Raw genomic sequence first — 22,790 nt, forward strand, 5'->3', positions numbered from 1 at the left:
ATAGAAGGAAAGATAAAAGTTGAAAATCTTCTCATATTCATGTTTTTGCTGGGTTGCCTTCTGTTTTTATCCATGGGTAGTGACCTGCATATATTCCCAGGTGCTACTGTGTGTGCTTGGCAACTGTCATTATGCAAAAATATCAGGAAGAGCTATGCAAGAGCACAGGAGGCTATGATAGCTGTGCATCTTGGAATCTACCAGAATGAACTGAATAACACCTGCAAAATAATTTTCTGAGGCCAGTTAGGTACTGGAGGTGAAATGAGTATATGATTTTTCTTTTTTAATTCTGTCCTATCCCACTCCATTTTACCTGCCTTATTCTGTTAAAATAATTGGTTGCTATAGACAAAAGGGTTAGAATAGAGCTGCCTGGATACATCCTGTGCTAGGCATCCAGTTTGATGCACCGTCTATTCTATTACATTGAAGAAAAAGACACTGAATAATCTTGATGTCTCTGCTGAAATGCAAGAAAGATCTGTTCTGCATTCCTATTATTTCACTAGAACATGGTTTTGGTTTTTTTTTTTGTGGGTGGGTTGGTTGGTTGTTTTTTTCAATAGTCACTTTGGGGTACTTTTTGGCAAATTAAAGCAGACCTAAATAAGCATAGGTTTGCATGCCTATTTTGATTTTGATTGTATTTCTCTTGCTACAAAGCTATGCATTACCTGGAGAACTCATTTGTCACGTACTCTTATCTTCAGTCTTTCACACACAAGTCAACACTTTTTTCATGACACTTTCACAGCAGAGTTCAGGGATACCCTTCTCTTACTCTTATGAAAGCCTAGTGAACACCCTTCTGCACTACAGTGGACACGCTGTGTTCTCTCCCACAGAGTTAAATGCTACAGGACAGCTCACTTTGACATTCTTCTATCAATCATTCTGTTCAGGCAAACAGCTTTAAATACATCAACTGAAGTTTATAGATTAAACGACTCAAAAGGAATTGAATTGATCCAGTAGTGCTGGTAGTTTAAAAATACATAAAGTATACTTCTGTTACAACTAGTTACGCAAAAATGTTGTGGTGTAGTCAAGGAATTCTGTGTTTTTAAACTGGCTTGCTCATCCATATTGACAACATTAAATGTAAACTCCTGTGATATCAATAAATTAATTTTTACTAATGCTACTTATAAAAGATTTACTGCAGGGAGGAGAGACTAAAAGTTTAATTTATTGGAGGAACTCTCACTAGTCACTAGTAACATGTGTAGGTTAGTACAATTCCAGACATAAATCAGATTTCTATATAAAACACATTAGGGTTTGCTAGTCCAACCTCTGCTTCCAGGGAAGACCTTTTAAGGTTGGATTATTATGCTGTAGCAAAATATGCTTGACTCCTCTCAATTGACTTAATATATACCACTGTTTTGAGACTGCTAAGAAATCCCTGACTATTTTTTCTAGGATCTAAGCTCAACTTCCCTGCCCCATGGATTGCTTATTTAAATAAATTCAAACAAAATGTAAAAATAAATAAACAAAAAATATATGCCAGGATACTTGTCTTGAATGGTAAATCTACTTTACATAAACACATCTATATGATTTAGGAGTCTAATCCTGATGAAAATTAACAACCTGAAGCTCCTAAAGCACTTCTATGTTTTTTGAAAATGTTGCCTATGACCACTCAGATATGAATCCTCTGAGACGATCTACTTGTCTAGGTTACAATTCTCCACATTGAAAAGAAATTGTATTCAGATTGGCTTTTGTAGGTAAGAACTGTAATTTAGAATTGCAGCAATAATGATTATAAATTGTAACTGACTTCAGAATGTTAACGATGTGCAGTGTTCGTCCGTGTCATGCTAGGATATAACTTCTCTTATGTACAAATCTCGATGCTTTGTCCTTAAAGCATTTCATTGTAAAGTGAACAAATAAGATAAGATCTTTTATAAGCCAAAATAGATCTCATATTTGTATTACTGTAACTTACTACTACTAACAGATCATTCCAGGAATTATTTAACAGAAAAGGCTGTTTCCACAGAATTGAAATACTGAATGGAAGTCTAGCAAGGCAATAAAATATATATTTTTAAATATGAAAAATCCAACAATTTTTTCAAATTCGTTAGAGCAGCATGAAAATACTTCACATTAACACACCAAAAATGTTTTTGTGTGGGTTGACTTCAGTTGTATTATGGATCTCCTACACTGTCCAAGAAAGAAATCATGGTGATGCAATAATGACTTCTGCAACCAAAATCACCATTCCCCTGCAATGCTGAACCACAATGGAAATATGCAGCAAAAATGGGTGAGTGGTGGACATTTTCTACCTGGATTTCTCCAAGGTTTTTCATACGGTTTCCCACCACCTCCTCCTAGAGAAACAGATGCCTTACGGTCTAGACAAGTGGTCTGGGCAGTGGGTGGGGAACTGGCTACAGGCCACACCCAGAGAGTGGTGGTAAATAGCTCCTTTTCAAACTGGCAGCCTGGCAAAAATAGGGTCCCCCAGGGATTAATATTGAGCTCAATATTGTTTGATATCTTCATAAGTCGTCTGGATGATGGGATAAGTGTATGCTGATGAAGTTTGCTGATGATACCAAACTGAGTGGGGAAGTGGACACTTTGGAAGGGAGAGCCACCCTGCAGGAAGACCTAGATAGACTGGAAGAGTGGGCTAACAAGAACCTTATGAAGTGCAGCAAGGACAAGTGTAAGGTCTTGCACCTGGGAAAACATAATCCAGGAGTGCAGCACAGGCTGTGATCTACCCAGCTGGAGAGCAGCTCCGTGGAAAGGGACCTGGGGGTCCTGGTGGACAACAAGCTCAATATGAGTGAACAGTGTGCTGCAGTGGCAAAGAAAGCCAACAGGATGCTGGGTTGCATCAACAAGGGCATCACCAGCAGAGATAAAGAAGTCATTATCCCACTCTACTCAGTGCTTCTCAGGCCACACCTGGAATACCATGTTCAGTTTTGGTCCCTGCTATGCAAAAAAGATGTGGACAGGCTGAAGAGTGTCCAGAGAAGGGCCAAAAAGTTGATCAAAGGACCAGGAAGCCTGCCATATGAGGAAAGGCTGAGAGAACTGGTTTTTTTCAGCCCTGAGAAAAGAAGGCTTAGGGGAGTTCTTATCACCCTGTTCCAGTATTTAAAGGGTGGGTAGAAAGAAGATGGAGACTCCCTTTTTACAAGGAGTCACATGGAAAAGGCAAGGGGTAATGGGTACAAGTTACTTCTGGGGAGATTCCAATTAGACACAAAAGGAAAATTTTTCACAATAAGAACAATCAGCCACTGGAATAATCTCCCAGGGAAGTGGTGGATTCCCCAACATTGGACACTCTTAAGATTCAGCTGGACTGGGTGCTGGGCCATCTTTTCTAGACCATGCTTTTGCCAAGAAAGCTTGGACCAGACGATCGTTGAGGTCACTTCCAACCTGGTATTCTATGATTCTATGATTCAATAATTCAGAAATAGCTGGTTTTATTTAGGAATGTGCACATACTAAGTTTTAAAAATATATAAAAAAATATTTTTTTTCCCTTCTGAGAAGTTCCAAGATGTCCACATTTTGCTCCCTTGCTAGAAGAAAGCAAGAACTGAAATATCAAAATGTTCTGCAGTGGACAATTTGAATGCTGTTTGGCTTTACTAATTTTTAAGCACTCATTAAGTTAAGAATTTGTATTCATGGCGCTACCCTACCTGCTTCAATTAAAACAGGAAAATCAACTGTCAGAACAATCAGTTTGCTCATATTTCAGCAGTTCTTAGAGGTTTTCTGTGAAACTGGGACTTCATTGGGCTTCACACTACTTGTTCACAAAGAAATAGTCTGTAAACCTAGACAAGGCAAAGAGAAAATGGTTAAAGAATAAACAAATAAAAGATAGAGTGTATACCCTTTTTATAGAGAAGTACCTGAAGCTTAAGTGATAGTATTTTCAAACACTTTAAATGAGGTATTGCCAAAGGGTGTTTCTACCTGTGTCTGTGCAGTTAGATCTGGACTCCTCTGCCTTTACCCAGAGCTGGGTAACTGTTATGACCACGCTAATATGTATTGTATTTCAGTGTATGTCCCTTAGCAGAATATATTTGAATGGACACACTAGCATACTTCGAAGCTGGCTCTGTTTAGTCAACTCAGAATGTGGGCAGAGGACGCTGGATCAATTTGTATTCATCTCTGTAGACACACACATCCAGACTCTGAGGAACTAAATCCTAATGCGCTACATCGTGAATTGTTAGCTTTCTATCTCTGCATGTCCATCCATAAAGTCAGACTAGATCCTGGTTAAAATAATCTACATTCGGTCAAAAACACTTTAACAAAGGAATATTCTAAGTGAGCTGCTAAATGTTTCTGAATTCCAACACTTTTTCACCTTGGGTCTCTCTCTGCGAGGCTAGAGTTAAATGGAAACAAAGTAGACGCACATACATAGATAAACTCTCACAGATTTATGACTTGAAATAATTTGAACAGCTCACCCAACAATACAACCTTCAGAGATGAGGTTTTCATAAATATCATGAATTTCAACAGACATAAAGCAATCCATGTCCAAGTGTGAAAACAAATTGCAAAGACTCAAAAAAACCCAGGCAGAGTTAAAGGGCAAATTACTAGTCTCTATGCAGTGCTAAGTAGCACAAAAATAGGTAAGTCACAGAACATAAAAGAAAAATAAGAAACACAATTTCTGATGAGATGACTCCTGGGCAGATATCTCCTACACTGCGCATACCATCACCTCCTTTCCATCAGCGAGTGATTGCCAGCAGAAAATAATCCCTCTGTACTCTAATAATCACTAGTAAAATGAGAAGAACGGGGCCAACATCCTGTGGAAAATGGGAACAGGAAAATAGGTCACCACAAACATAATTTTCTGGTGTTTTTCACATGTGCAAAATATTGAGCATATAAAGACATAAACTTATATGAAACCTTTGACATTACATGCATTTTGGAAAACACCCAATCCATTATGGTCTGAAAAGGAATTCTGCTATTATATTTGTACAAAACCACATTTGCACAAGAAATATTAAAGCAGGTCTCCCAACACCTACACTCAAGAAGGCTCTCTTTAGCTATTAGATTAGTAACAATGTAATGGGAAAGGGAAAGTATTAGATTATACTTAAAAGAAATGCCACAGTCACAAAATAACAAGAAAATGACAAGTGGCAATGAGGGAAACACAGACCGTATTTACAAACCTGGGAAAAAAAGCACAGAAAAAAGACAAAGAATAAGGCAAAAAACCCTTTTGATCATATGTATAACATCTCAGTATTTGTAGAAATGCATCGCTCTATTGAAAAAAAAAAAAATCCTCAGTGTAAGCATACAGAGGTGTAATAGTTCTCAAAAAAAAAACCAACAAAAAAACCCCCAAACTTAAGATAAGCAAAATTTGAACCATTCCAAGGAAAAACAATGCCTGTTAAAAGAAACTGAACCCAGTGAACCTCAGAAACCCAGGGAGATCTGAAGCTGGTGTGGTTCCCTGATCAAGATTCAGCCAGAAATAAGGCTGAGCATATTTCCCCAATACACACATGTGAGTAGACATGTCTCCTGGTTTCAGCTGGGACAGAGTTAATTTTCTTCTTGGTAGCCAGTATGGTGCTGTGTTTTGGGTTTAGGATGAGAACAATATCGATAACACACTGATGCTTTGGTTCTTGCTAAGCAGTGCTAAGTAGTTGCTAAGTGGTGCTCACACTGGTCAAGGACTTTTCAGCTTCCCATGCTCTGCCGGGTGCACAAGAAGCTGGGACGGGGCACCGCCAGGACAGCTGACCCAGACTGGCCAAAGGGCTATTCCATACCACATGACGTCATGCTCAATATATAAGCTGGGGGGAGTTGGCCGGGGGGCAATGATCACTGCTTGGGGATGTGCTGGGCATCAGTCGGCGGGTGGTGAGTAATTGTACAATGTATCATTTGCTTTGTATTACTATTGTATTATTATTATTATTTGTTTTTATTATTATTGTTATTATTACTATTACTACTGTTCTATGTTTTTTACTTTACTTTAGTTATTAAACTGTTCTTATCTCAGCCCACGAGTTTTCCCCTTTTGCCCTTCCGATTCTCTCCCCCATCCCACCAGTGGGGGAGTGAGTGAGTGGCTGTGTGGTGCTTAGTTGCTAGCTGGGGTTAAACGTCAACAACATGATTGACCACCAGCAGATAAAAATAAGCAGAAGAGCAGTGCCTTTAAATGCAAGAGATACACACAGACAGCACTCATATGAATGACACAAATGGCCTGACCTTCTCCGGGCTGGCCCAGACCTGGTCCCTCCAGTATCCAGCTCTAAGACTAGCCAGCCAGACTACTTGCCAGCTTGTGACTTGAGCCTGCTAGCATCTTTCACACACACAAAATAGGGTGAGCACTCACACAGTTCTCTCTATGGACAGAAACAGGACTAGAATTTACCAAGAAGTGAGGACAGACTGTGCTGTGATCATGGACAGGACTCAGACAAGTGTATTGACTTGCAGCTTGTTCACATGAGACTACCCTCTATAATTGCCCCTCTTCTCTGTTTTTCCTCCTTTTTCTGACATTTTATCTTTCTCCTAAGCAGCCTATAATAAGTTTTGCACATTCCCATAATCCTCTCAAGCATCCCATAAGAAGTTTTACACACTTGCATGACCCCCCTTAAATGTCCTATAATGTTTGCTCTTTCACATCAGATCCAGGATACTCTCATTTCCCTTCTGACCTATTACAAAGTTGTGGTTGATTCTGCTCAAGGTCACACCTGCCTGGTGCCTCTAACAGCCTATCCAGCAGCTCTGGTCTTTGGTGTGGACTTTGTTATCTACTGCTCCTTAGGGTTTCTGGATCTCTGTCTTCAGTTTTTTGCTTTTCCCGCTTCTTGTCTTGGCCTTTTAACCAAATGTGCTTAGAAAACAGATGTTCTACATTGCAGCTGTCCTTACAGAATCGTGCCTAACATTCAGCCTAACCCTATCCTTTTCCTTGACCCTCTTACTTTCTCTATGAGTAGATTTAGGCATTTGGGAGAAACTGGAAAGTGAGCAGAAGACAAGAAGGGGAGGGACATATTCTGCAACACACATCTTGCTGCATACTCATTTCCCTTTGCTATTCATCAAATTTGTTTTTCAATTTTCTAAATCTCTCAAGAGCAAGGACCACTTCAAAAAGATGTATTAGAGAGACATTAGTTGTCCTCTTCTTTTTAACAATAAACAACAATGCTGATTATTTTCTGCTGGTGAGTCAGATGATTTAAATATTGAATTCAGCTGCTTACTTTTTACGAAATTACTATGAATGCTCAAGGTTCACTCAAATGCCACAGAAATTTTAGACTCTGAAACAGAGAACTGGCTCTGTGTTATATTAACTGTATTGTCCGTGTCACTGCCTCTCTTTCCACATTCATTTAAAAACCCAAAAAATTGCAAGACAGGAATTTTTACAAACCTTTTGCACAAACGTTATAAATTGTGTATCACCTTTGGCTTCTCAGTGAGCCTATTTTCTACCAAACCCTTTATAGACTAATGAAAAGGTTGCTTAACCTGAAAATACACTTATAAACAAACTACATGCAAAAATTGCTGAAATCTATCTTCTTACTTATTCAAAATAAAATAAAAAAATCATTATATATTGAATCTCTTCTATTATTTGTTCAAAGACCTCAGTTTTACATCAAGCGTAAACATTCATTAGCCAGGCTGTCTAAAAGTGATAAAACTCTCAAAATCAGAAAAGCTTGTTTGCCATAGTATGGTCCCTGTTATGAGTATCTAGGAGCTGCAATGGATTAAATGGCTAAGACTGAGAACTGTAATTTTTCCTTAGGTAGCTTGCCTAAAAATAAATAAAATGCAACAAAGAGATGCATGGAGAATTCGATCTCAGGCATATTAGCATGTAAAAACTGCTGTTAAAAAATACCTGATCTTATGTAGATTTCTAATACAGAACGTATACAAAAACCACAATAAAGCAGTGATTCAGATTGCTTTGCTTGACATCCGACAATTTCAAAAGGCGTTCAGTGTTTTCTGACATGTCCAACTGTTGTATCAGAAAAAATGTAGTAGGGAACAACTTTACAACTACTATGTAAAACATTTTCTAGCTTTAAGTACATACAGTGTGGCTGTTTGGGTCACCAAATTTTTCCAGGTGGATTCTTAACTTCTGAAAGTTAGTGTCTTTTTCAGTTTCTTTTCTTGTATGTTTTTGAAATGTACTAAGTAAAAAGTGTCAGACTGTCTTCAATTTCTTTCCTGTGTGAAATATTGCTTCAATGTCTGTTGTAGTATTTATTTTAGAAGTGACTGATAGATGATTGCTACTGACTTCTATATGCTTTGTATGCCTTAAAATTTAGGCGTGTTTACAGTGGGAAATACACATTTATCTGCTTTTGAGTAAGAATATTAGTATTCAAGAATTCAGAACTACCAAATGTTTGTAACCAGACTGTTCAGCTGCTGACCTGACAGTAACTATTTCTAAGACAAGTCATCCTTACTCTATGGAATATTTTGCAAAGTATACTTAAGTGTTCAGTGCTGATATTTAGCACTGTCCCTCTCTCATTCATTCATACAATAAGCACTAAGTGGGGCGTGCAGGGGAATACAATCTAAGTGCTCTTCTTCTCTACACATGGTGAACGTTTAGTTATGGCAGGTAATAAGTAACAACTTCAGTAGAAGGCAACAAGTAATATCTGCTTTGGCATCCCCTGACATATGTTGATTAAATGATGTATGCTGTAAAGTGGGACATATGGTTTTGCCTCAGAGAAGCAAACTGGATCCATGTCTCCCACATTCATGCTGCATAGTCCTACTGCTGAGCTACTGAAGCAGCATAAGAAGTCCTGTATTCAAAACACTGCTGTTTATTTATGCATTTATTTGTGAGCTGGAGCATTCTGGGAATGCCAATGGTCTTGCAAGCAAGAAAGGCTGAGAAATGTTTAACTCATGCAGCCAAAGAATGTTTAGGCAGTTCCTGCCTGATGGCATAGCTCCCTTCAAACAGTCACTTGAGGCAAGCAAAGAAAACTTCACCTATGAAAATGAAAGGCTTTGAACTGGTCTGCACTGCACCAGAGAGCCCCAAATTTACCAGACAGACTCTAGAAGCAGTATAACTGTACTGCTTCCATAGCACTTCAACCACAGATCTGAAGGCCTGCAAAGGTGGCTGCTGCTGTTGGGTTTTAGCAGATTCATGGCACCTGCTCTTGGTCTTTGCACTGCACGGATCTTGATACCTGAGGATATCCTCCTCACATACACATGGTTGAAGTGTCTCTGCACCCGTCATCTCTTTGATGCATCTTGACAATAATGGTTTTGTGACCTAAATTTTATATACAGAAAGATATGGAAGCATTTCATATAGACCCAAAGTCTATATAAAGTTTATATGAGTGATTCCTTTCAGTCAGATTAAATACCAAGCACGGGGAGAGATCAGCAAAAAGAAGTGTTTATTGCACAGCCTGTGCCTGCTTTCTAGACTTCATTTTCCAGAGCTATCACTCCATATTTCATAGCCATTCTTTTTCTTTTTCAGCAGCATCTACAAAACTGGGTCCACAATAGAGACTAAAGACTCTCAATACCCTCACAAGATGACAAGATAATAAATTAATCAATTAAGGATAATAATAAAATACTTTAAAAACACTATTTAAGGTTTCACTTAAGTGAACCATGCATCCTTATATTGCAAGTCCAAAGCAAGGTTCATGCTTCACATTTTTTGTAATAACTACCTAAAATCTTGATAATAAGGTATATGAAATTATGACAAAAAGAAGGAAAAAAAATCTGTATGAGAAGCACATGTACGGAAACATGATTGTATGAGATTTCCTTTTTATTCAAAGGCACTTTTACATATCCTATGGAAACCATTTGAAATGTCTTTTTCATTTCATTTCCACTAACTGTGCACCTGCATGATCCAGCTAAGATTTTCAAACTCTGAGCTATTCAGTGGAGAACTCCCATGCATTTTGACAATCCCTGCATAGAAATAAACAATGACTAAATGCTACATTCAGCTGGGACTACCCTGATGTATTTTTTAAAAGCTATTCACTTCAGTGGATACTATCCACTTCAGTAAATGGATTTCAGCTACTACTGTAGAACTACAAAAGAAAAATGAAAACCTTTTTTCTTACAAATATCTTTGAATTTGAGCAATGATTATTCACGTTGTGTATCTGTCCACTTGCATACCTGAGTTGTCACTCAATGTTCTAATATATATGCCTGCTTACATATTCTCAGTGTTACATCAATCTAAGCAACAGATCTTGCTTTTTTAAAAATAACAAATAAAGATTAATGATAGAGTGAAATAGATCAGTGACTTGATAGATTCTAAGAAATGCTTGATATTCATAATGAACTTACAAGTTGTATACAAAAATATATTAATATTCAAAGTGTGTATTATTAAACTTAGATACCATTTAATATTATTTTAGTCAAGCTAGGACCAATTATTTATTTCTCTGACAATTCATATTGTGGTAATTGTCACTATGTGCAGTCAGGCAAATGAGTTTCTTGTTGCAACTTCAGAAAGTAACTAAGACATGACGTTAATGACCTAGGAAGGGCAGATTTCAAAACCAGGGAGATGTTGCTTTTAGTTTCACTGATATAATGAAGAACAAAACAATATTTTTGCATGGAATGAAACACAAAACATACCAGCAAGCTAAGACCATGTAGTGAAAAGCTGGTATGATAATAAGGGATTAATGGCAATGCATTTTGGATGATGGTAAATTTCTGCCTGGTGAAGCCAGCACTTAGTTAAGTAAGTTATTCTAGTTAAAGGCAATAAGTAGAGCTTGCTAGAAAATAATGATCTGGTTTCCTAACAGTTTTTGAGTTACAGATTTGTTTTATTCTGCTTTGGCATGAAAACAAAGCCTTTTAAATGCTACTGCAAAATGGAAGTGTGTCAAAATATCTGCTTCATGTTGAAAAGGTCAACTTTTTGATGCAAGCCTTTCTCTCCTGAGTGTTCATTCTTGATCACAACCTTTACACTGAAAATTTTGTCAAAATACATGCCTCTCGAATGTTTCTGAAAAGTGTTTTGGCTTCAGCAAAACATCTTGCTCAAATGTGATTTTTCCATAAGTAGCCAAAATAGTGAACCCTGATGTCCTAGAGATTTGTGACTGCTTGCCTCTAAACTCTCTATATTCACCTTACCATACTGAGTGTGACATCCTTACTAAGAGACAGAATGCTTCGTTGGTTCATGCTAATTTTTCTCTCCTGTATGGATCTGCCCAAGTGACTGGCTAACTCGCTGTTACCGGAAGAAATGGATAATCGCAGAGTTTCACAATTTTTAGGGGACTGGAGCAAGGGGATAAAGAAGGACTTATCTTTGAGATTACCTTTGTTTTGGTAGTTGGTTAAGACTAGCAAGGAATTATTGTGGGTGATTGATAACAGCATGATCACACAAAAAGATAAATTAGGGGAAATAATTGTGAAGAATATTCTTATTTCACCATTACTAAATCTATTACTACACCTTAGCATCATGTACTAAAAAAATAATTTCACTTGATTATTACACCATTTATGCTTAAATATTAAAATAATATTGCAAAAGCACTCAAAAAAATGATGACTTCTGTATTTTGCTTGGCAGTAATCAGGTATAATAAACATCACTCATGGTACAATTATAGGAACAGTGTTTGTATTTTTGTACCGCTCAAAGCATTGATATCTCTTTGTATTTTGAGGACAAGATTTGTCTCCCTGAAGAAAGCTATGAAGGGCCATATCCACAGATATATCTATATAGCTGGTCTTATCTGATGGCGAGTTTCTTATCAGTTGCTCATCATCTCTTTAACACTAGGCACTAGATAGTATCAGAATTATGGCTTAATGTCTCAGTCAAATCTATGCCACACTGGAATGACGTATACTGCACATATGCATTGCTTAAATTATGTAAAAACCCAAAAGTTTCCCTGACTGTATTCAAATTATAACTGTGGCTAATCAACATTTCCTTAATGCAGTTTTTATTCCTTTACCTAGTCATAAAAGCCACTCTTGCTGTCTAAAAACTTCCATTTGGCATTTTTCTTAGCTCCTCAACAAACTTAATTTTCAAACTTGAAATGGGAAAAAAAAAGAAGGTAAGTAAAAAATCAGTGGCTTGTGGTCAGGACAGCCAGTGGGTTTCACAATAGGTACTTGAACCAGGGTGCCTGGTACACAATAAGCAGCCCAAAAGAATACTCTGCTGGCTTTTGTGCCATCAGTAAAACATTCATCAGACAAGAGAGACAAGGAAGCTCTGTGGTCCAGAAGCTGGAGAGAGATGTAAGACACTTTGAGGGGATTTGGGAAAACAAAGTTTGTACCTTTGCTTCAATGAACACTCAATTATTTTTATGAAATAGAGTAGCTCTGAATGAAGATTAAGGGGATTTTGCTGTGAATGTCTACCTACCACAGAAAAGCTTGGTAAATGGGTTATTCCAATGGTAAGGGAGAGATTTGAATACACATCTTTCACATCCCAAATTAATGCCCCATAAACCACGCTTTTGACTATTCTGAGAGAAGAGTCTCTCTTTCCTGAGAGAATAGTTCCAGGCTCACCCAGGAAATAATTTCAAAATATTTTGTCGGATAGAAAGAAACATTTTCACCTGGTTCTATATATATATAAACACACACAGTCATGTCACTGGTAACATCTGAAATATGAGCCCATATGTTCTCTAACTAAACACAGACACCTCTCAGATGTAGCCCCTAACAACAGGGTGATCATATTAAAACTGTCACATCTAGAGCTCTGTGTTTCGGCTATATTTAGCACAGCATCACTCCTATAAGCTTTATATACAGGAAAGAAATCTGTTTTTCTCTTGCTTGTTTTCAGCACTGCATGCCACACAGAAGCAAACTAACACTTCATACAGGTGCCTTGTTTTATTGGGTCATATGATGAAAGAGCAGTATTCAATATAAATGGAGAAGAATGGTGCATAGCTTAGATCCGGCCCAGAAACAAGCAAATCACAGGGTGTTCCTTGAGCTCAGCTTCCCATGTGTTCATTTTCAGCATATCTGTGAGGCACTGTAAGCTGACAGGTGAAATCATTTGCCTCATAGGTCATGAATGGAGCTACAGTAAGATGAATTGTATGCAAAATAGCAGACAGAAAAATCAACAATACATGACATACTGAAGCAATGAGAATTCTGAAGTAGATTAAGGAACTCACTGAAAAAAAATAAAAATAAAAAATACAGCAGCTGCACTTCAGAATATAACAGAAGATGTGATAAGCTAAGCTTAGATAAACATTAAATACATTGAAGCCATGATAGGCGGGATATAATAGAAGATGACTGCTCATTCTAGAAGGTCAGCAATTCCTGAAGATATTCCTTTTAAAGAATTGTCAGTCTAGCCTGTTGTGTTAACGTCCATTCATAACCTTTTTGTCAGCTGCTGGAAACATAGTGGGATACCTTTACCAGTATCCATCTCCTGTACAAGAGTGGGAAAGATGGTGGGAATATTGTTTTAATCTGCAAAACTAGCAGAATATTTAAGACTAAAATCCTAAGACCTGATTCAGCAAAGCATCCATTCTGTTTGGTCGCGCACGCAGCCCATTTTCTGTAAGCTGTTATATTTAATTGTAGTTATACTGAAAGACTAGTTTACTATAGTTTCTGTCAGAATAAAGCATTCATTTGCTGAATGTAGTGTAAATCCAGAAGTGGGGCAATCTGTTTTTTCCTGGAGTGAGGTATGAGACAGCACTTTGGAGCTGTATTTAAGAACTGCTGAAGACAGAAAACAACATTTTTCACCTGTGCATTCTCTGGGAAAATATGCTGCTATTTCTTCTACATGTGCTGCTACTACAATGGTGCTGGGGCCCACACTTGCAGAGAGGTTACTGTACGTGCATCCATTGCTCATGTTCAACACATCATCTGCACGGCTGGGAAAATATCATGTGCATGCCACTGCTTTTGTTTAAAGCCTGTCTTTTATCTGAGAAAACTGACAGCTTAAGTCACTGTGAAAAAAACAGAGAAGCTAGCGTCCTTTTTCTATAAGAATGAAATGTAACATTGGAGGATGGCTACACTCCTGTTGGAGCTGGTGGAAGTAGAAGTCCTTTTAAAATCAGGATAAATGCCGCTCCCCTCTTCCCAGTCCTTCCTTGAGTAGGCATTCAGGCCATCAACCAAATGCAGCTCAGTCATGAGCCCGAGCACTGTGAGCAGAGGCGTTGGGCTAAATCCTGAAGACTGTCACATTGCCATGGCTCTGTGGACAGGACTCGCCTTGTAAAATGTGCCCCTCCACCAAGGTGGCGGTCACTCCAGCTCAGAGAAGGCAGGAAGGCAGCTCATACTGAGGGGGAGGAGGGCGGCCCTTCAGGGGGGTGACTACAAGCTGGAGAAACCTCCCTGAGGTGGACAGAAGGACACACAACTTCCTGCACCACTGGTGCTGAGGCCCAGCCATGGGGCTGGGGCCAGGCTGGAGCAGCAGCTCTGAAGAGAAAGCTCAGGGGCGGCAGGCAGAAGCAACGAGGGGTGCCCTCAGCCCCTGGACCCCTGCTCTGCCCAGTTAGGGCCTCTTTCAAGCCAGAGGCCCCCCATGCCAGACAGAGCCATAGTTGGCCATGCATGTTGGCTGCCATCGCAGAGGCCTCGTGATGTCATCCAGGTGGATGGCACAAGTTCTTTATAAACAAACAAGATTTCATCAGTAGAGTCCTCTTTCATTTGTTCTTTGCTAATACAAACCGCCCATAGCACCCCAAGGACTCTTTAGACCACTTACTCAAAATGTTTAGGTATGTTCAGACAAAAGCAGTGCTGAGGGCAAAAACTGTGGTACGTGAAAGAATAAGCTACTATTATTCTTATATTAACCCAACACAGATTTGAAAGGTAAATGGGAAAGGAGAGGCCCAGTTAGACTCCTTCATTAACCTAATTTTAACCAAAGACAGCAAGGTTGCCTTTGAGTCTGATAGGAGATATTTCTTACCTGCTGCCTCACTTCCATATCTGTTAATTTGGAATGTCTCTGTGGAAGGTAACAAAAATACACTTTTGTGAGAGTCAATCTATTCCAGGTCTGAAGTGAGAGATCTTTTTCCTTCAAGCCCTCATTGTTATTATGTTCACTGTTAGCATATCTGTTTCAAGCTGTAAATGTGGAAGAAGATTAGACCCCAATATTTCAGTACTAAACTTTGCACTAGGAGCTTTAAAACCTGTTCACAAATAAAACAAGTTAGAACAAAACCCTTTAATCCAGAAAGTTTAAGCATAGAGATAAAGGGAGCAGGGAACTGCAGGTGCCTTGCCTTCAAGGCTGTGCAATACCCCATTCAGGCTGCTAAAGTGGATGGTTGATGTCATTATTTTCTGCTCAAAAGCTGTCATGAAATCATTAGTCTGTATTATATTTAAATTGGTTAAACACAGTTCTAAAAGTGAAGTAATTCAGAGTGGACAGTCTGAAAAACTTAAAAATAACTCTCTGTTAGGGAGATTTTATGACTGAAATAGGTCTGAATCTAAACCAAAAAGTTTAGACTATGAATTGATTGCTTTTTGCAATTTTATTTATCTGATAATAATTAATATCACTATTGTAGTACAATACATAGCATATAGTATAATATATACCACGTGTGTGTATATATATATCAGTACGATACATACCATGTATATGTTGTGTATATGTCTATATGCACACACAAATCAACATTATGTATATAATAAAAAGAATCAGTATGATTGATTCACTATTCAGAACAAATGACTGTCTTTACTACCTTTATAATTAAGAAACCTTGTAACTACATCTATCTCTATCTTGTCAAACCTTAACTTTGCAACTCTAAATCTTTCTCTGGGCCCACAAGGCAGAAATTTTCCCATTGAAAGAGTTTTTCAATGCCCAATAGAGGCATAGAATAGGCAGGATGTTACTGTTTGAAATCATTAAGAAATAGCTTATTAGAGTCTTAAGGTCCTGAACTTCTGTGATCTTGATTTATGTGGTTGAGTGAAAAAGAGAAACCTGTGACTTGAGGGCAGGCTCGGTGCTAATCGGGGTGCTCAGATGAGAGTGAATACTGCAGAGATGTGGAACTCCATTCCATTCCACTGCTTTTACCGTGTGAGAGAGTCATTATCTATGATGGACTTTTTGCTTTATAATCATTTCCAGTCACATCTACTAATGTATTTTTTTAAAAATATTCCTTTCTTGCACAATGCTGACGCTACTTCACTAACCATAGCAAGAGACAGCACTAATGAGTACAAGCTGGTATTTTAACTGTTTTTTCATATAGACTTCTTCCTAATGAGAATAAAGAGTTGTTACTGGTACAGAGTACAGGTAACAAACAAATCTGCACTCTGTCATCACTGTTGGGAAGACTGCAGTGCTACTGGTCACAAAATAGACTAGTAAAAAAAAAGAAAAGTTTTATGCATATATATATGTGTACACATATCTATACACACACACAAACACGTATGTGTATAAATGTAGTGACCATGTTTGGGAATAGAGGAAACTGAATATATCTCCTGTAACTCCATATCCCACTTTGATTCTGTACAGTATAGCCTTGGCTATATCAAGGATAATCAGCCTCTGTCAGTCTGTCATTAATCACTACAAATGCTCTGCAACTGAGTAATTACTAAGCAATTAAATGCAACCTTCTACTTTTAAATAACAGCAATGTTGTGACACAAACCTATAAAAATAGGAAATTAAAAGATAAGGGTTGCAATAGGTCCTTTACTCACATTAATATGAAGAACCTACAACCATATGAATTAAAGAATTAGTGACAACTTTAAAGCCATTTTCCTCTAGCTAAAGTGCTTATTTTTCTTCCATTATTAATATCTGGAGGCTTTTGCTAAGTAGAATATTCTTTCTTTTGAAAATAAAAAGCACATATCACTTGCTAACAGAAAATGGCAAACATGGCCTTTTTGCAATTTTTAGTTACTGATGGCCTCCCCCCCATTTATTTCAGATGACACAGTGATCTCAAAATATAGGGGAAATTGATATTGTAGATTTGTTCTCATTTAAGGGATTTTCCCCTACATATGTATTTCTTTCATGGTCAATAGTGTCTCTAAGATGAGACAAAGTAAACTGATAAACCAAGTCATAGTAATTTGTGAAACCTAGGTTAGCTCAATAAGCATGACATCAGGTATGCAGAAGTCTTTATCCAGTGTGCTGGAATAATTTCTGTCTGCACTCTCTGCCTGTCTTTGAAATGATGGCAGGTCTTACTGGAAAGCTGACACCTCAGCAATTTCCAGTGAATTTGAGGGGAGGGAGATAGATGGTAAAGTTTTTAATTTCTAAATAACTTTGCAGTGTGCTGCCCATTAGCAGTAATAGAAATTACAGTCTCTTTACACGTATTACAGTTGGCTTAGAATCTAAAATTGGACATAGGAGCAGTTTGTGCTAGGCATTGTAGAAACTCGTAAGAGCCTGTTTTTGAAAAAGTTTACTGTCCAAGTAAATGAATTAAACAATAGGTGTCAGAGGAAAAGGAAAAGTAAACTATTCATTCTCATACAGTGTTATAATTTCACTGATGTCAAAAAAAGTTAAGTCCCCCTTCAGAAGTGCTGCTAAGACTCCATATGAGAAATTATGTTTTCATTTGGCAATTATACTTCAAATGAGATGTAGACCAACTGAATGAGTCAAGAGGACCATAGTGAAAAATTATCTAGGAAAGCTTAAAGTGTTGTTTAGCCTCAAGAATGAAGGAACAGTGAAATTATATCAGACCTTAAGTGCATGAAAGACTTCTGCAAAAACAAAGAAGGAAACAATCTGTTTTCCATGGCTACTTGAAGCCCTTTTCAGTTCTGCAGCTCTGTTATTGTGAACTTCATCATGGCACTCAGGTCTTCCCGGTGCCAACCCTACTGAGTGCCAGTCTATCAGATCACACCATTTTTCTTTTAAAGGACTCTGTGTAATGATAGAATAACCTCTATTCATCCCATAGCATTTGGATAGTTCAAATCAGGTCATTTGGGAATACACAAGCAGAGAAGACATCTAGTGTCAGTTCAGTCCCTTCCTACCTCAAGAACCATAACATACAAATTCCACTTGGAAAGTTATCTCCAACCTGAAGGAAATATTCAGGACCTTTTTCCTTGGTAATCTCCTTGGGATGTTGCACTCAAAATTTTATTGGTAGCAAAATATGGCAGTAAGAGAGTAAGATTTAGGAGTGATAGAGCAACAATTTTTTTTTTTCCAACCTCTGAACTCATTCATGGCCAGTTTATACCTAATATTGGCTTTTAGTAGCAATAGCTCTTCACTGTCTGTCATGCCTCCCCTGTGTGTGATGACAATAATTGTACCCATTATTAACCTTTTTATTTCCCTTATCTAGGCAAGAAAATCTCTAGTTTTGTCTTGTGTCATAAGCTTTCTGTTCTCTCCAACCCACTATGCTCTCATTCCACATTTGTCAAGGCAGGCCATTGTCCTGGAGGAAGCCCAGTGCTGGTGGAAGCCCTGTGCAAGAACAAAGGTTGACAGTGTAGCCGGACTGGTCTCACTGCTATTGCCACTGTCTTTAAATTTGTGCCAGTGGGTAAGTCAGAAGAAATCTCTCTGGTCATAGATACAGGGAGCTGAAAAGAAATAAGAGATGATTGTCTTGAGAAGTTAAATCCCTTGCTACAGCCCTGAATGAGGAAACTTCAGAAAATCTTAGCAGTTCTGTGCCACTGAAATCTCTTCGGGTCACAAGTGTTTGGTGATTTCAGTGAGTAGCTTGTTTGAATAAAAAAATGAGTTAATGAACAGAATTACAAGAAAAGGAAAATAAGATGCCAAACTCTACTACATTCACGACTGAATGATGCTTATTAGAAATATATTTCCTTCATCTGGTTTTCACATGAGAATCAACTTAGGCTGACTTTTTGCTCTCAAAGCTAAGACAAAACTTGAATAACAAATTTTTTTGATAATAAATCAAGTTTGGGTATTAATTAGGTTATCATAGAAGATGCAACAAATTTATAACATTCTCTGAGGCCTCAACAGAAGTCCATATATCTTCACAATAAAAGATGAAAATATAGAAAAATTCTTTTATTTATGTAACGTGATAGCAAAATTAACATAATGTTGAAGAAGACTGTGACAGAAGCTGTACGAGTTAAACTTAATTGTAGTTTAAAAGTTAAAATACAGAAAAAGCTAAAATGATGGAAACTAGAGTGGTTTTTAAAAATGAAAAGTATTGAAACAGAGTGATCCGTGATTATGATGACTGGGAGAAGCACTTTGTTATAATTGGCATTAACATAGAAAAAAAGTAAAGTCATTTAGAGTTTTAAAAGGAAGCATTTTAAATCAAGAAATATCTGTTTGCTATTTTAAGACCTTTAAAAATGTTTTCCACTGGGAAATTGTTTAGAATATTGAAAATAAGTTCTTAGTTAAATAGATTTATTTTAATCCTTAAGCAAATTCACAAATAAAAATAAAAGGACAAGCTTCACAGCTACTGTGAATGTCAGTTTCTATGCATTCCAGTAGTGATAGACTCTGTATTCATCTGTCCGGTTTTAGTCTCATTTGTTCTCAGACCAGAATAATATCTATGCAGCTACCTTAGCCAGTAGCTACTCTGATATGTAAATCTGTTTGAATATATTGAGGAATTGTAAGAAAGTCTACATAGCTGAACATTTACTTGATGTCTTTCTCCAAAAAAAACAGTGTTAGGTAAGAAAGTATGAAAGTTGTATCTCAGAAAATATATATGAATATACCCAACTGAAGATGACCATAAAACCAAAAATTTACTTCTGATATTGTGGCTGAACAGTCTTTTGAATTTAAACAACTTAAATATAGTCTCTGTTACATCATATCTCTGTGGCTGATACTTTATAGCACCACATTATGATCCACACCATTTCCTTCCATTCAAATCAGCAGGTGGTCTGGGAGATGACATTTTAGTGACCTGGCTGTGTTGTGTATTCTTTAGAGAGATCTGAGAAGATTGCAAACAAGGAGGTATGGCTATGGATAAAAGTGACAACAAAACCTAAGAATATATCCTTTTTCTTCTTAACTCATGTATAAATTTGCTTCTAAGTGTGTGAGGTCTATGATACATATTTAGTGCTTCTGTGAATTTATGTCCGAAAGAGACAGTACAAAGGTAGGGTGGCAAGATTAGAACATTAGTCTGTAGAGCAAATCTAAAAAATATTCCCAGTGAATGCAGATCCAACGTCCCTGCTGCAGTAAATGCTAGTCCCTTCACAGTCAGACAATTATATTTTTTAATTGAAAAAATTTGTGCAGCATTAAAAACAGATGGGTAAATCTTTGATTTTAGGCCATAACCATTGAAAAAAATATTTAGCTAACACTGTAAGGTAGCTTTATAGGAAATACATGACTAACATTACTTTCATTTTCAGTGTTCTCTTTCTAGCAGTTATCAATAGATACTATTTAGAATTTATTGTCATTCAAAACTAGATCAAAATGGCAAAAAGTGTTTTTTTCCTCAAAACCTATTTAATATTCATACATAATTCAACATGCGTTTATACTTTGCCTAGTCAAGGGAACGTTTCTTCTCAAACAGGACTTTGTTTATCTTGTATCATACATAGAATTCTAGGATCAGGTTATACATAAAATGTCAGAGACTTAACAGAACTCAGCCATGTGAAGAATTTGTTTTCCCTCAACAAGGTCTTTAAAATCAGAGTTAATTGATTAATTTTCATGTTTTATGAATTATTCATAATTTAATCATTGACAACCAAATACAGATAATTCTGAATCTAGACCAATATTACAGAATCCATTATCTGGTCCATCAATGCAATACAAATTCAAAGCTGCAAGAAATAAAGTGACATATGTAGTGATTTTCTTGGTTTTTATCCAGGTTTTTTTTTTTCTGCTGGTGGGTTTGCATCATCAAAATAAAAAGAAAACTTTTTATATTGCTTTGTTTTGTTACAATTACATAGATACATTTTTGAATTTCATGTCTCTAACTTCAGCAGGCATATGTTGCCTGAACTGCTTCAATGATATATTTTAAAATTTTTTTTTTGCTTTTATTTTTGCATATCTTTTACTACATTTCTTTCATTTGCTCTCTTTTTGGTTGTTTGTTTTGGTTTTTTTTTTTTTCTTTTTGATAGAGCAAATGTTCTTTAGACAGAAAATATGTCTGTCTATGAAAAAGATATACTTAACACCAGCAGCTTTATGAAAAATATTCAGTGCTTTGATAATAGGCTTAAATGGCTTCAGGACAGTGTAGGGATACCCCAGATAGCTTGAAGACATATAGTGCTATAAGAGCGATATGGAACTAATTTACCCTGCTCCTTGTCAGGTATACTAACTCACAGCCAACTCCTTACATCTGGGGGAGGGTACTTACCAGCCCGGGAGCCAACTACTTCCTGAGGAATTTGCATTGGTATCTGCAAAGGTCAAGCTTTTTTTAGTTAAATTTAAGTATGTGCACTTTAATTTAAATGTCTATAGTGAAGGTTAAGCTGGATATTAGGAGAGGCTTGACCATCAGAGGAGAAAGGTTCTGAAGTAGGCTTTCATTAGCAAGGCAAGAAATCTAAATTATTATAAAATGGAGTTTAATATACTTAGATGTAGCTCCATGATATGGCTGCCTAAGACAGAAAAAGGCTAAGCTTGAGAGCCCAGTGAGTAGCATCTGTATTATGTTCCCAATGACTTATTCAGCCTCACAGGCTAGCGTAGATTATCAAATCAACCTTATAGCTACACCTAAACTGTAGCTTCACCAAAGCTCCTCTCTGTATCATGAAAAGCATACATGTGTGTCTATGTGCATCTATATCTATAAACAAAAATGCAAAATTTATAGATTTTCTATACATACCTAATTGAGAAGTCACTTTTGAAGGCAAGCTTCCTTGCTAGATTCTCTAGAGTTAACTAAGGAAGGTTGTTTTAAGTAAATGGTATTTCACATATGCATTTTAAAGTTTAACTGTAGTACAATTGCCAGTTAACATCAGTTCCCTCAACTGAATTAACTGGGCAAGCAGCTGAGTCTAGGGTGAATGGTACCTTCTCATTTTCTAGGCCTTGTTTTCCTTTAATACTTAGAAATATTATTGCTTTACCTTCCCACAAAAGTAGCATTTGAATATTTGGACAAAACAGACTGTGCTGTATTAATGTACTTGTTTCTTAAGTGCATTTATCATCAGGGTATGGTTTTGATATGCAGCAGTCTATGAGTTTGATTTCAAAGCATCAGTGTTTGACTGCCTGGGCTGTACTACCGCCTGATACTACAGCCTATTTATGAATGCAGACTAACACAAACGCTGTTCACTTACCTCAAAAGTGAGATCTGATTTTAGCTGAAATTCTCAGAAAGAATGTTTTTGACTGCTTAAAGACAGGTTTGCCAATGGTGTGTTCTTGTTTGCTTTCTGAAATTTCATAACACAAAGGCTGATTGGAAACAGGAAGTCTATTTTGTAAAAGATATCAAAGTTTAGGATTCAGCGTTAGTCTTTATTGGAATGTGAGACCTCTCAAAATAGCCAGAAGAACTGCACCCAACAGCTGAAAC

Source organism: Nipponia nippon, unplaced genomic scaffold, assembly GCF_047370975.1.
Source record: "Nipponia nippon isolate SJK-2023a ecotype South Korea unplaced genomic scaffold, ASM4737097v1 scaffold_1, whole genome shotgun sequence".
Taxonomy (NCBI): domain Eukaryota; kingdom Metazoa; phylum Chordata; class Aves; order Pelecaniformes; family Threskiornithidae; genus Nipponia; species Nipponia nippon.